The 16493-nt window shown below is 41.3% G+C and overlaps 1 long non-coding RNA gene across 1 annotated transcript in view; it reads right to left on the bottom strand.

The window, feature by feature from the left end:
• LOC133535400 (uncharacterized) overlaps positions 1–16493 on the bottom strand; it is a 96080-nt gene that overhangs the window by 63409 nt on the left and 16178 nt on the right. The window contains exon 2 of the long non-coding RNA XR_009802217.1: positions 13184–13296. This is a non-coding gene — a long non-coding RNA (uncharacterized LOC133535400). The remainder of the gene's footprint in view (positions 1–13183; positions 13297–16493) is intronic.

The following is a 16493-nucleotide window of genomic DNA, read 5'->3' as shown; positions in this document are numbered from 1 at the left end:
TTAATTAATTGATCAAAAACATAAAAATATATATATATACAAATATCAGATCCCAGTGAGGTACTATTTTTTTTTATTTAAAATACTTGTGTATAGGTTAGATTTGTATTCTTCCCTTAACTCCAACACTAAAAAAGTCAGCTCCTGACCACACCCGCTCTACTCTGTGTTGATTGGCCAAAAAGCGAAGGCGGGCCCACAGAGACAAAGACGGTTGGATGGCCGACAAGAGGGTTCACTCCATTTCCTGCATATCCTTCCACAATGGAACAAAGACGACCGATGCAAAGAGCGAACTCTCTTGCGGGAAAGGCAGAAAAACAATTGTGTCCACCCTTTGAGTCCTTGGCTAAAGGCCCAGGTCTAGTAAGGGATCAAGTAACCTGAGATAAAAAATGTATTGCAACTATTTACCCAAACATTCCTGAATGTAGCTCCAGACTTCAGGCTTGATTGTGTTGACGACAAAAAGTCTTTGTGACAAATGAAGCAGGGCTGATGAGTGTAAACACGCTTGTTTGCTTTAAAAGCCGCCACTTTAAACAAGCCTCTCGCTTTTTCTCCGCAGGCGGGGAAACAAATACGTCCCGAAGCATAAATCAGCCCCAGCGAGAGGACTTTAAAAGGATCACCGATTGACGTGATTCTTAACAAAAACCGCCGCTGTCGCTTCTCCAGCCGTCCTGCGAGGAGACACGCGAGCCGGCCTGCTTCTTCGCGCCGAGCCGTGTCCCGCATCTGGACGTGGACTGTTTCAATAACATCCCGTTAAAAGGAAAAAAAAAAAAAAGAGGAATATTTACCAGTCTTTCCTCCCCAGGTAATTTTCTGCACTCCAGATATTTTTATCCTGTCGAACGTCTTTCACCCGTGGCGTTGACGTGCATAATCAAACAGCGGCGGATGATAAATATTCAAACGAAAACACAAGTCGACTCAATAAGTGAGCTTTTGTGTGAGGATTTTTAAAAAGAAAAAAAGGAAGTTGAGAGCAACAGTTTAAAGGCCTGCTGAAATCAATCAATCAATCAATGTGTATTTATATAGCCCTAAATCACAAGTGTCTCAAAGGGCTGCACAAAACACGACGGCATCCTCGGTAAAGCCCATATAAGGGCAAGGAAAAACTCACCCCAGTGGGTGACAGTGACTATGAAAAACCTTGGAGAGGACTGCATATGTGGGCAATCCTCCCCCCCGCCCCCCAGGGTAAAGACTCATTGAGATTAAAATCTCTTTTTCAAGAGCGATCTGACAAAAAGGGTGGCACAAACAAAGTTACAATTATAATTAAAGCTGCAAGCAGCGTTGGTCGGGTCCGCCGTTGGCCGCCGCCGCTGTGTCCCGGGTCCCGATCTTAGTCAAACCAACATAGAGGTTTTTATTTCATGTCTCTACGACATTTCTAACAGAAGTTACATGCAGTTTTTTCTGGGTTTTTTCCTAGGGGGCGCTAAGCGCAATTTAGATTTTTGGGGTTTGGTTTTTTATTAGATGGCAGTTTTTGCCAGTCCTGATATGTGTGTAAAATTTGGTGAGTTTTGAAGCATGTTAAGGGGGTGAAATTACAGATCGACAATTCTGGATGTTGTTGATAAATGGCTTTTGCTTGGCATAGTAGGGCTTTAACTTGGACTTTGAAGCATTTTAAGTAGGTCAAATTACAGTTTAAAGAGGCAAAAAAGACATTTTTTAGGAAACTTTGCGCAGGGGTTTTTTGAAGGGGCGTAAAATCCAAACCGGAGAACTTATCAACGATTTGTTTTCTACCACTTTTTTAAAAAGGGTTCAATCTCTCTCCTGTGCGAGTTTGAAGCCGAAACGACAAACGCACTGGGAGGAGTTTCGATTTGAAAAAGGTGACGGGTTTTCACAAAACTTTTATTTTGAAGGGGCAATTTTTAACTTCCTGTTTATTTTTGCCGAAGGATGTTGATTATCGAAATGTAGGTCTTAGTCAGACCTACCTAGAAGTTTTTGTTTCATGTCTTTCCGACATTCCTACCGGAAGTTACAAGCAGGTTTGTCTGTGTTTTCTTCCTGGAAGCAGTTTTTTCTGTGTTTTATTAAAAAATTGCGCTACAGCGCAATTTCGAGTTTTTTTTATTTTTTTTTTCATTAGATTGCAATTTCTGCCAGTCCTGATGTGTGTGCCAAGTTTGGTGAGTTTTGAAGCATTTTAAGGGGGTCAAATTGAAGCTCAAAGAGGCAAAAATAGCATTTTTTGCTAAAATTTTGCTTTGAATGAGTTTTTGCAACATTTCTGTTGATTTTGGGTATAGACGTTTTTTATTGGAAATGTAGGTCTAAGTCAGACCTACACAGCGGTTTTTGTTTCATGTCTCTACGACATTCCTAACGGAAGTTACAAGCAGTCTGTTTTTTGTCTCTTCCTAGGGGGCGCTAGCGCGCAATTTTCATTTTTGGGGTTTGGTTGCTTAATATGTTGTGGTGTCACGGTAGACCGACGCGTGTGTCAACTTTGGTGAGTTTTGGAATGTTAAAGGGGTGATATTGGGGCGCGACGGTGCGGAAGAATAATAATAAAGAATAATAATAATAATAAAACGCTACAGATTCAATAGGGTCCTTGCATGGCAAAGGACATGGAGTCCTTTGCCATTGCAGGGCGGACCCTAATTACAACAAGGTAATGTTGTCCCGATATAGAGATGTCCGATAATTGCTTTTTTGCCGATATTCCCCAATTGTTAATTACCGATTTCTGAGGTTTTCTTATTCAAACGGGGATAGTAGGTCCGTTCTATGTGTCATACTTGATCGTTTCGCGATATCGCCATATTTTTGCTGAAAGGATTTAGTAGAGAACATAGACGATAAAATGTGCAACTTTTGGTCGCTGATAAAAAAGCCTTGCCTGTACCGAAAGTAGCAGACGATGTGCGCGTGACGTCACTGGTTGTGGAGCTCCTCACATCTGAACATTGTTTACAATCATGGCCACCAGCAGCTAGAGCGATTCGGACCGAGAAAGCGATGATTTCCCCATTTAAACGGGGATAGCAGGTCCGTTCTATGTGTCATACTTGATCCTTTCGCGATATTGCCATATTTTTGCTGAAAGGATTTAGTAGAGAACATAGACGATAAAATGTGCAACTTTTGGTCGCTGATGAAAAAGCCTTGCCTGTACCGAAAGTAGCAGACGATGTGCGCGTGACGTCACGGGTTGTGGAGCTCCTCACATCTGAACATTGTTTACAATCATGGCCACCAGCAGCTAGAGCGATTCGGACCGAGAAAGCGATGATTTCCCCATTTAAACGGGGATAGCAGGTCCGTTCTATGTGTCGTACTTGATCCTTTCGCGATACTGCCATATTTTTGCTGAAAGGATTTAGTAGAGAACATAGACGATAAAATGTGCAACTTTTGGTCGCTGATAAAAAAGCCTTGCCTGTACCGGAAGTAGCAGACGATGTGCGCGTGACGTCACAGGTTGTAGCGCTCCTCACATCTGAACATTCATTACAATCATGGCCACCAGCAGCTAGAGCGATTCGGACCGAGAAAGCTTCTCCTTCCTCGCTATGAACTCAACTCATTTCTTTCTATTTCCGTCACCAGAAAGTGGGAAATCGCTTTTAGTGAAGTCTGAAAATATCAATTACCGTATTTCCTTGAATTGCCGCCGGGGCGCTAATTAATTTAAAACCTCTTCTCACTCCGGCACTTATCAAAGGCATGCGGTACATTTAGGCCTGCGCTTATAAATTTGAGTGTGATGTAAGGATGCCATCATGAAAAGCACATTTAATAAAAAAAAAAAGGTTGTTATGGTCTTACCTTTACTTATAAATGAGGTCCGTGCGCAGCTCCTTCTGATCAAGAGCATCCATAACTTGTTTATGGAAGTCTTCCTTATCTTTCTTCAGTTTTGGAAGTCTCTCTGTCTCGATGGAGATCTTCCTCACTCTTGCCGCTTGTTGTCACTTCTTCTGCAGCCGAGTAGTCGCAAGAAGGATCACTAGCGCCCTCTACCACCAGGAGGCGGGAGTCATTTAATGACTCGTATTTGACACACGCAGCTACGGTATGTTAATAAAACATAGCTGCTTACTGTTCTTTTTAGCATATTCAATAGCTTGGACCTTAAATCCTACTGAATAGCTCTTAATGGGACGGCGTGGCGCAGTGGAAGAGTGGCCGTGCGCAACCCGAGGGTCCCTGGTTCAATCCCCACCCAGTACCAACCTCGTCACGTCCGTTGTGTCCTTGAGCAAGACACTTCACCCTTGCTCCTGATGGGTGCTGGTTAGCGCCTTGCATGGCAGCTCCCTCCATCAGTGTGTAAATGTGGAAGTAGTGTCAAAGCGCTTTGAGTACCTTGAAGGTAGAAAAGCGCTATACAAGTACAACCCATTTAAAGCGACAATTTCCCCATTAATTTGAGCGAGGATGAAAGATTCGTGGGCTTCACGGTGGCAGAGGGGTTAGTGCGTCTGCCTCAGAATACGAAGGTCCTGAGTAATCCTAGGTTCAATCCCGGGCTCGGGATTTTTCTGTGTGGAGTTTGCATGTTCTCTCCGTGACTGCGTGGGTTCCCCCCGGGTACTCCGGCTTCCTCCCACCTCCAAGGACATGCACCTGAGGATAGGTTGATTGGCAACACTAAATTGGCCCTAGTGTGTGAATGTTGTCTGTCTATCTGTGTTGGCCCTGCGATGAGGTGGCGACTTGTCCAGGGTGTACCCCGCCTTCCGCCCGATTGTAGCTGAGATAGGCGCCAGCGCCCCCCGCGACCCCAAAAGGGAATAAGGGGTAGAAAATGGATAGATGGATGAAAGATTCGTGGACGAGGATAGTGAGAGTGAAGTGAAGTGAATTATATTTATATAGCGCTTTTCTCAAGTGACTCAAAGCGCTTTACATAGTGAAACCCAATATCTAAGTTACATTTAAACCAGTGTGGGTGGCACTGGGAGCAGGTGGGTAAAGTGTCTTGCCCAAGGACACAACGGCAGTAACTAGGATGGCACAAGCAGGAATCGAACCTGCAACCCTCAAGTTGCTGACACGGCCACTCTACCAACCGAGCTATGTCTAGGAGAAAAGAAAAAAAAAAAGACGAGGGCAGATGTTATTAGACACATTTACTAGGATAATTCGGGAAAATCCCTTATCTGCTTATTGTGTTACTAGTGTTTTAGTGAGATTATATAGTCATACCTGAAAGTCGGAGGGGTGTGGTGACCGCCAGTGTCTGTGAGGGAAGAATGTCGCAGCTGCCTCTTTGACAGCCGCAGGAGGAACGACACAAGCTCCGCTCATGTTGGCGGTAAGAGCCGACTTATTACCACAATTTCCTCACCGAAACCTGCCGGTTGACATGCGGTAGAGAACCATGTTCGCTTGACCGCTCTGTTCCATATTAAAGCTTCACAACAAACAAAGAAACACCGTCTGTGTTTGTGTTGCTACAGCCGGCCGCAATACACCGCTTTCCACCAACATCTTTCTTCCTTGACGTCTCCATTTTTAATTGAACAAATTGCAAAAGATTCAGCAACACAGATCTCCCGTCCAAAGGCAAAACCTAGTAACTCACTTCTAGCTGCTTTGGAGAAAACAAAGGACAACCAATCTATCTTGATGCTGTCTTACAAAGATCTACAATGTCATCAAAGGTATAGATGTTTTCTTGAGCTTTCATTTTCTCGCCGATTGAGCCATGGATTGAATCTGCTCTCATGAACGTGTGCCCTTTCTCCAGATATTTTATCACAATCTCGGGAGGGCCCCATTCTGCGTTCGCACATTGGGCAAGAAGCCGTGTACAGCGTCCAGTTTTTATTTTGACCTCCACAGTTATCTGCCCCAAAAGAGTATGCAAGGGGAAGAATCAAGAACAATACATTGAATGAAGGTGCTTGCAACGTCCTGGGCCAATCTTCCAAATATCCCCCCGTGCCATAATATCACATAATCAGGTTGACCGTCGTGCAAATGTCTCATTAAAGACAATAAGGCGACTGACAAAGAAGCTCCGATTGGTCCCTTGAGATACTAGGTTTTTTCTGTTGTATCTACGCGGTTATGTGGTAGTTGCTAGGTCCTGCCATGCGTGTAACAGCTTACTTACGGAACAAATTACAATATCGCATACACTAATGTGAAGCATATCACCTAGGAACTCCAAAATTATTATCAGCTCAGTTTTGACCAAAATTGAGTTACTGGGTTTTGCCTTTGGACGGAAGAGATGTCCAGAATATTGTGTAATTATGCGATAAAAACAGACTACTTTTAGCCGATATCGGTGCTGGGAACAATGGCTCCGACTATTGCAGGTACTGTCAGGCTTTCTTCTGTCAGTTTGTTTGTGTTTTAGTTTTTCCTGTGTGTGTGTGTGTGTGTGTGTGTGTGTGTGTGTGTAGTATTTCCTGTCTTTAGTTCCTGTCTTTAGTTCCTGTCAGCGCTCTTATTTTGTTGGTTTCCTGTCTTTCTCCCTGAGCGCTGTTTCCCCTCAGCTGCGGCTGTTTTTAAATAAATAAATAAATAAATGGGTTGTACTTGTATAGCGCTTTTCTACCTTCAAGGTACTCAAAGCGCTTTGACACTACTTCCACATTTACCCAGTCACACACACATTCACACACTGATGGAGGGAGCTGCCATGCAAGGCGCCAACCAGCACCCATCAGGAGCAAGGGTGAAGTGTCTTGCTCAGGACACAACGGACGTGACGAGGTTAGTTCTAGGTGGGATTTGAACCAGTGACCCTCGGGTTGCGCACGGCCACTCTCCCACTGCGCCACGCCGTCCCTAATCATATTTGTTTTTGTATAGTTTGTTTCATATTGGTTTTATGTTTATTTATTTTTAGTTTTATTCAGTCATTGGTGGAGCATAATATTGTTTTTTTTAATATTGTTTTTAACATGGCTGTGCATTACTTTGGAAACGTTATTGTTGTTTAAAAGTGCTATATAAATAAAGTGGATTGGATTGGTTTGGATTGATTGGCACCTGGCCACACCTGGTGTCAATCAGCCCGATTCCTATTTGAACCTGTTTTGTCCTCCGGTCGAGTGCTGGTGTAGTGGAATTCCTGACCTTTATACCATATTTTGTGTCCGTTTTAGTCCAAAAACAAAGTCTATCTAAAAGCTTCTGAATCACTGGAAGAGCATATGTAGGTGAAAGTTGAACTTGTGGTCGCTCTAACCATTCTACAAAATGTGTGGAGTTTGCATGTCCTCCCCGTGACTGCGTGGGTTCCCTCCGGGTACTCCGGCTTCCTCCCACTTCCAAAGACATGCACCTGGGGATAGGTTGATTGGCAACACTAAATTGGCCCTAGTGTGTGAATGTGAGTGTGAATGTTGTCTATCTTTACTGGCCCTGTGATGAGGTGGCAACTTGTCCAGGGTGTAAGCTGCCTTCCGCCCGATTGTAGCTGAGATAGGCATCAGCGCCCCCCGCGACCCTAAAGGGAATAAGCGGTAGAAAATGGATGGGATGGATGTTTGTTATGACTAAGGGATCCAAGGTTGTTGCGGAGCAAGCAGTTGCAAAACAACGGGGCCTTGACACATAAGGGAAACATATAAAAAGCCAGTAGACCAATATTTTATATGATTTGCATGATCTGGATCCTCCGGAGGACGCTGTCTGTTTGCATGGGCAATCCAATCCAACTCTGTACTTTTTGATATTGGGTAGATAAAACTTTTGTACTAAAACCACTTTGTTTGCTGTTTAAACTTCGGACAATCCACCACACTGGATTATTGGATTGTAGTGTCGCTCCTATCGCATCATGTCGTGTCGTGTCACTCCTGTTGTCATTGCAGCGTAGCGGTAAGCTAAATTTCGGTAGCATGAATTGATGAACGTGGACCCCGACTTAAACAAGTTGAAAAACTTATTCGGGTGTTACCATTTAGTGGTCAGTTGTACAGAATATGTACTGAACTGTTCAATCTACTAATAAAAGTATCAATCCATCAATCAATCAATAAATCAAAGCAGTTTGTAGCTTACTGTCTTTTGTTCCCTACTTTCAGTTGGTCTTTAAACAACACGTAACGACTTCTGTTTTCCTGCTCACTACCCGCTAGCTTCCAGGCTAGGCACTTTAGTTTTAGCTAGCTTCCATTCTAAGCTCCTTTTGTTTTCTAGCTCCCATGCTAGCTCTTTTAGTTTGTTATCCGCCTAGTGCGCGCTTTTTGTTAGCACCCTTTTGTTTGCTTGTGTTCTAGTATTTTAATTAAATCATGTTTTCCTGTTCAATGCCAGCCTCCTTCTCTGCATCTTCTGGTTCGTCACAAACTAACTCTAACAGATCATTTTTGGGGAAAATGGCACTCGGCTTCCAAGGAAGACACAGTTTAACCTTTTTGCTCGAAAAGACAAACATTCCGAGCTTCCGAGATCCTGAGACCAAAATAAGGCTGCACAATTCAAGAAAAAAAAAAAAGAATAATTTATTTCTATTGTGTATTTCACAATATCATGTTTGGATTTATTTAAGGAGATTCAATAGAGCTTTGAATCTTTAGGCACCATGTGATTCGATTAGATTTGGGTTCCGATTCAATTTAGACTCGATTCTCCATTTGAAATTGCTTTAAAATAACATCGGGTGCCAGTTTTATGATTAAATACATCCCTCCATGAAATAAACAGGGCTGATTAATGTCTCTATTACAAACCCCGTTTCCATATGAGTTGGGAAATTGTGTTAGATGTAAATATAAACGGAATACAATGATTTGCAAATGATTTTCAACCAACCCATATTCAGTTGAATATGCTACAAAGACAACATATTTGATGTTCAAACTGATTAACAATTTTTTTTTTTGTGCAAGTAATCATTAACTTTAGAATTTGATGCCAGCAACACGTGACAAAGAAGTTGGGACAGGTGGAAAATTAATACTGATAAAGTTGAGGATGCCCATCAAACACTTATTTGGAACATGCCACAGGTGTGCAGGCTAATTGGGAAAAGGTGGGTGCCATGATTGGGTATAAAAAAAATCTTCCCAAAAAAATGCTCAGTCGTTCACAAAAAAGGATGGGGCGAGGTACACCCCTTTGTCCACAACTGCGTGAGCAAATAATCGAACAGTTTAAGAACAACGTTTCTCAAAAACAGTCCATAATATCATCAAAACGTTCAGAGAATCTGGAAAAAAATCACTCCACGTAAGCGGCATGGCCGTAAACCAACATTGAATTTTAAAAAGTCATAAATTTTACTCTTTGAAACCGATACCGATCATTTCCGATATTACAGTTTAAAGCATTTATTGGCTGATAATATCAGCAGTCCGATATTATCGGACATCTCGACTTGTGACTTCACCTGGACTTGAGCCTTTTGACTTGACAAGACTGTGTACTTTCCCCAAAACCCAAAGATGAAAAAGTTATTCATATCTTTCATTTTGTACGTGTGTGTGTCTGTCATCCGACAACATTCATCCAATCAAATTGCAGGACAACCAACGAAGAAGAGCTGTTAAACAACGGGTCAGTGAGGGAAAATGATACCAAAGATAGTTTAATTCGGGTATAAAACTACGAGGCGGTCAACAAAAAACTAAATGCAGTAAGCAAATCAGGGGGTTCGAAGATTACAGACAGACAGACATGTAACAACTTCCAACTTCATTCGACATTTGAAGTTGCACAAAGAATGCTAATTTTGAATGTAAGCTCACGTTTATTGGCTAAGTAACGTAACTTTTATTTGCTCTGTAGTTAAATCGGTGAGACTGTAAACTCAATGCTAACGTTATAACATTTTTGCAAACACGGCAATCTGTTGCGTCCACTGCAGTTTGCTACCTTATTCATACTTTTTGTCAAGTGATTTTTTTTAAGCAGGGTTGCATGAGGTACCTACACATAACGCTATGTTAGTCAATGTATCACACACAGTAATGTAACGTTAGACGCAATCAGCAGCACCGCGTATTTTAGCCACGGACAAAAAGACAAACATAGTCAAATAAAGGTCAGTTAAAATGTATACTATATTAAGAATATGTGTACATATTGCATACAGTATGAGATGAAATCAACAAGATAAGGTAAGAACAGGACAGAAACTGCTGTGAAAGTAGTTACAATGCAATATGCCATGGAAATACAATGCTAACCCTTTTGTACAAAAAAGGAAAGTTGCACTTGTGTTTTCCAATGTATTTTTTGTGTATGGAATGAGTTAAATGTTTAAAATGACTGGTTAATAGTTCTATTATGAAGTGCAATGTCAGCACTATTGATTTCCTACAATTTCAAATGCACTTGTTTTAATAAATAAATACAGCGTTTTAAGACCATACCCCATCTGTGTATAAATATTAGTCTGTGGTTGAAGGGACGTAAAAGGACTCAAAATGCAGGACTTGGGACTTGACTTGAGACTTTCCAGTCTTGACTTTGGACTTGACTCGGGACTTGAGAGCAAAGACTTGAGACTTACTGGTGACTTGAAAAACAATGACTTGGCCCCACCTCTGCTATATGCAATATGCACTTTTCACAAAATACAACCAATATTACTTACAACACATTAGCACATGGGCACACACACAGAAGACCCTTTGGTGCCCTAACAAGTCACCAGAAAGCCCCCAAATCCTTAACTATAAAAACAATATTGCTACAATAATAAACATTTTATAACAAAACATTTTAAACAGTAAAATCCACTTACAGTACATGAACACATCGGCACACACACAGAAGACCCGTTGACGCCCTCACAAGTGACCAGAAAGCCCCCAAATCCTTAACTTGAACCACCTTAATGCTAGAATAATAAACATTTTAAACGGTAAAATACACTTACAGTACATGAACACATCGGCACACACACAGACAAACCTTTGGTGCCCTCACAAGTGACCAGAAATCCCCAAAATCCTTAACTTTAACCACTTTAATGCTAGAATAATAAACATTTTGAATGGTAAAATCCATTTAGAGTACATGAACACATCGGCACACACACAAGTCCCTTTGGTGCCCTCACAAGTGACCAGAAATCCCCCAAATCCTTAATTTTAACCACTTTAAAGCTAGAATAATAAACATTTTAAACAGTAAAATCCACTTAGAGTACATGAACACATCGGCACACACACAGAAGACTCGTTGACACCCTCACAAGTGACCAGAAAACCCCCGAATCCTTAACTTTTACCACCTTAATGCTAGAATAATAAACATTTTAAACTGTAAAATCCACTTACAGTACATGAACACATCGGCACACACACAGAAGAACCTTTGGTGCCCTCACAAGTGACCAGAAATCCCCAAAATCCTTAACTTTAACCACCTTAATGCTAGAATAATAAACATTTTTAATGGTAAAATCCACTTACAGTACATGAACACATCGGCACACACACAACTCCCTTTGGTGCCCTCACAAGTGACCAGAAATCCCCCAAATCCTTAACTTTAACCACGTTAATGCTAGAATAATAAACATTTTAAACAATAAAATCCACTTACAGTACATGAACACATCGGCACACACACATAAGTCCCTTTGGTGCCCTCACAAGTGACCAGAAATCCCCTAAATCCTTAACTTTATCCACTGAACTCACTATGTTCTCTGCTGGCTGTACATATCCTACTAAATAAGACCTACACTGTTTCAATGTCCACATTTCTCTGTTGATGCAATTGTTGATGACTGAAGTTCTGATATCAATCAAAGCTCCTCATCCCACCCCCCGGATTGTAAATAATGTAAATAATTCAATGTACATACTATGATGATTAACTTGTGTGATGACTGTATTATGTTGATAGTATATATTTGTACCATGAATTGATTAACGTGGACCCCGACTTAAACAAGTTGAAAAACTTATTCGGGTGTTACCATTTAGTGGTCAATTGTACGGAATATGTACTGAACTGTGCAATCTACTAATAAAAGTATCAATCAATCAATCAATCAAAACTTACAGTACATGAACACATCGGCACACAGACAAGTCCCTTTGGTGCCCTCACAAATGACCAGAAATCCCCCAAATCCTTAACTTTAACCACCTTAATGCTAGAATAATAAACATTTTAAACAGTAAAATCCACTTACAGCACATGAACACATCGGCACACACACAGAAAGACCCGTTGACGCCCTAAAAAGTGACCAGAAAGCCCCCAAATCCTTAACTTTTACCACCTTAATGCTAGAATAATAAACATTTTAAACAGTAAAATCCACTTACAGTACATGAACACATCGGCACACACACAAGTCCCTTTGGTGCCCTCACAAGTGACCAGAATTCCCCTTAAATCCTTAACTTTAACCACCTTAATGCTAGAATAATAAACATTTTAAACAGTAAGATCCACTTGCAGTACATGAACACATCAGCACACACACAGAAGACCCGTTGACGCCCTCACAAGTGACCAGAAAGCCCCTAAATCCTTAACTTTAACCACCTTAATGCTAGAATAATAAACATTTTAAACAGTAAGATCCACTTGCAGTACATGAACACATCAGCACACACACAGAAGACCCGTTGACGCCCTCACAAGTGACCAGAAAGCCCCTAAATCCTTAACTTTAACCACCTTAATGCTAGAATAATAAACATTTTAAACAGTAAAATCCACTTACAGTACATGAACAGATCGGCACACACACAGAAGACCCGTTGACGCCCTCACAAGTGACCACAAAGCCCCTAAATCCTTAACTTTAACCACCTTAATGCTAGAATAATGAACATTTTAAACTGTAAAATCCACTTACAGTACATGAACACATCGGCACACACACAGAAGACCCGTTGACGCAATCAGAAGTAACCAGAAAGCCCCCAAATCCTTAACTTGAACCACCTTAATTCTAGAATAATAAACATTTTAAACGGTAAAATACACTAACAGTACATGAACACATCGGCAAACACACAGAAGACCCTTTGGTGCCCTCACAAGTGACCAGAAATCCCCCTAATACCTTAACTTGAACCACCGTAATGCTAGAATGATAAACATTTTAAACGGTAAAATACACTTACAATACATGAACACATCGGCACACACACAGAAGAACCTTTGGTGCCCTCACAAATGACCAGAAATCCCCCAAATCCTTAACTTTAACCACCTTAATGCTACAATAATAAACATTTTAAACAGTAAAACCGAGAATTACCTCTGTGCTTTTCTTGACGCCTTCAAAAGTTTCGGCTCTTCTCCGCCTCCCGTCGAGTCTCCGTGCGAGTCCCGCCCACATCGCGTCAGCTGTCACCTCTGAGGTTGTTCAGCCTGCGAACGGAAGAGCAGGATGTTTGTGCTTGATGAGATTTTCCAGGGGAATGCGACCCAAACGATGTTTTTAATATTCACACGCCAGTTCCGCTGCGGTGTTAAAACGCTGCATTCAGCGGCGGAGGTGAGGTGGGGAGGAACATCGGTGCGGTGGAACATAAAAGCAATCAGTGTGTGATTTAACAACAACCTGAGATCATTAAAACCCACACACACACACACACACACACACACACACACACACTGTAAGAGTCACATGGTAAAGTAAAATGTCGAACATATCTGAAAGAAAAACAATGAAATGAGATGAAAATGATGGCGTGTTCGTGTCTATCCATGTTTGCGTACCTCCTGGAGGCACAAATGTCAGATTTGAGCAGTTTGTGGACCCCCTGCTAAGCTCTTGGACCGCTATGATCCAGACTGCTTCCATCTTCTGGACTTTTGGCATGCTGTGTTCCTGCTGCGGCCATCAGTGTGTGTGTGTGTGTGTGTGTGTGTGTGTGTGTGTGTGTGTGTGTGTGCTTGTATTTCCACCCGTCTTGAGACATCAACAAGGGAAAGTTCCGTCCATATGAGGACCGCTGAACAAGTTATCACATAAACCATTGCATCTAATAGAGAATGTCTCATTAGCACCCCTGGTGGTGAAATCTATCAAAATGAGGGTGGACCCCAAAAAGAAGGGATTTATCAAATTGACTGTGTCGGTTTTAAAAATGCTTCCCCTCTGGTCAACATATAAAATAACAAGTGTGTGTAAAACATTTCAAGTGCGCCCCCTCTGGCCAACACATGAAATAACAAGTGTGTGTGTAAAAATTTTAAGTGCTCCCCCTCTGGTCAACATATAAAATAACAAGTGTGTGTGAAACATTTGAAGTGCTCCCCCTCTGGTCAACATAAGAAATAACAAGTGTGTATAAAACATTTGAAGTGCGCCCCCTCTGGCCAAACATATGTAATAAATGTATGTAAAATATTTGAAGTGCGCTCCCTCTGGTCAACATAAGAAATAACAAGTGTGTGTAAAACATTTGAAGTGCTCCCCCTTTGGCCAAACATATGTAATAAGTGTGTGTAAAACATTTGAAGTGTGCCCCCTCTGGTCAACATATAAAATAACAAGTGTGTGTAAAACATTTGAAGTGCTCCCCCTTTGGCCAAACATATGTAATAACAAGTGTGTGTAAAACATTTGAAGTGTGCCCCCTCTGGTCAACATATAAAATAACAAGTGTGTGTAAAACATTTGAAGTGCGCCCCATTTGGCCAAACATATGTAATAACAAGTGTGTGTAAAACATTTGAAGTGTGCCCTCTCTGGTCAACATATAAAATAACAAGTGTGTGTAACACATTTGAAGTGCTCCCGTTTTGGCCAAACATATGTAATAACAAGTGTGTGTAAAACATTTGAAGTGCTCCCCCTCTGGCCAACACATAAAATAACAAGTGTGTGTGTAAAAATTTTAAGTGCTCCCCCTCTGGTCAACATATAAAATAACAAGTGTGTGTAAAACATTTGAAGTGCGCCCCCTTTGGCCAAACATATGTAATAACAAGTGTGTGTAAAACATTTGAAGTGTGCCCCCTCTGGTCAACATATAAAATAACAAGTGTGTGTAAAACATTTGAAGTGCGCCCCATTTGGCCAAACATATGTAATAACAAGTGTGTGTAAAACATTTGAAGTGTGCCCTCTCTGGTCAACATATAAAATAACAAGTGTGTGTAAAACATTTGAAGTGCTCCCGCTTTGGCCAAACATATGTAATAACAAGTGTGTGTAAAACATTTGAAGTGCGCCCCCTCTGGCCAAACATATGTAATAACAAGTGTGTGTAAAACATTTGAAGTGTGCCCCCTCTGGTCAACATATAAAATAACAAGTGTGTGTAAAACATTTGAAGTGCGCCCCCTTTGGCCAAACATATGTAATAACAAGTGTGTGTAAAACATTTGAAGTGTGCCCCCTCTGGTCAACATATAAAATAACAAGTGTGTGTAAAACATTTGAAGTGCGCCCCCTCTGGCCAACACATGAAATAACAAGTGTGTGTGTAAAAATGTTAAGTGCTCCCCCTCTGGTCAACATATAAAATAACAAGTGTGTGTAAAACATTTGAAGTGCTCCCCCTTTGGCCAAACATATGTAATAAGTGTGTGTAAAACATTTGAAGTGTGCCCCCTCTGGTCAACATAAGAAATAACGAGTGTGTATAAAACATTTGAAGTGCGCCCCCTCTGGCCAAACATATGTAATAAATGTATGTAAAATATTTGAAGTGCGCCCCCTCTGGTCAATATATGAAATAACATGTGTGTATAAAACATTTGAAGTGCACCCCCCTTTGGCCAAACATATGTAATAACAAGTGTGTGTAAAACATTTGAAGTGCGCCCCTTCTGGTCAACATATGAAATAACAAGTGTGTGTAAAACATTTGAAGTGTGCCCCCTCTGGCCAAACATATGTAACAACAAGTGTGTGTAAAATATTTGAAGTGCGCCCCCTCTGGTCAACATATGAAATAACAAGTGTGTGTAAAACATTTGAAGTGCACCCCCTCTGGTCAACATATGAAATAACAAGTGTGTGTAAAACATTTGAAGTGCGCCCCCTCTGGCCAAACATATGTAATAACAAGTGTGTGTAAAACATTTGAACTGCTCCCCCACTGGTCAACATATGAAATAACAAGTGTGTGTAAAACATTTGAAGTGCACCCCCTCTGGTCAACATATGAAATAACAAGTGAAAAAGAGTGGCCTGCCTATAGTCCAGACATGTCCCCTATTGGAAATGTGTGGCGCATTATGAAGCCTAAAATACCACGACGTAGACCCCGGACTGTTGAACAACTTAAGCTGAGAATGGGAAAGAATTCCACTTGAAAAGCCTCAAAAAATTGGTCTCCTCACTTCCCAAACATTTGCTGAGTGTTGTTAAAAGGAAAGTCCATGCAGCAGAGTGGTAAAAATGCCTGTGTGGCAACCATTACATTCTAAACTAATGATTATTTGCAAAAAACAAATGACATTTCTCAGTTGGAACATTAAACATCTTGTCTTTGCAGTCGATTCCATTGAATATACCGTATTTCCTTGAATTATGCGCCTGCCTAGAATTACTGCCCCGTCAAACTAGTTTCGCAAAATAATTAGCGCATGCTTAGCATTAACGCCGGCTC

This window comes from Nerophis ophidion, linkage group LG02, assembly GCF_033978795.1.
Source record: "Nerophis ophidion isolate RoL-2023_Sa linkage group LG02, RoL_Noph_v1.0, whole genome shotgun sequence".
In the NCBI taxonomy this organism is placed as follows: domain Eukaryota; kingdom Metazoa; phylum Chordata; class Actinopteri; order Syngnathiformes; family Syngnathidae; genus Nerophis; species Nerophis ophidion.
Note: the sequence above shows the minus strand (reverse complement) of the source record. Positions and strands in the feature narration are given on the sequence as shown.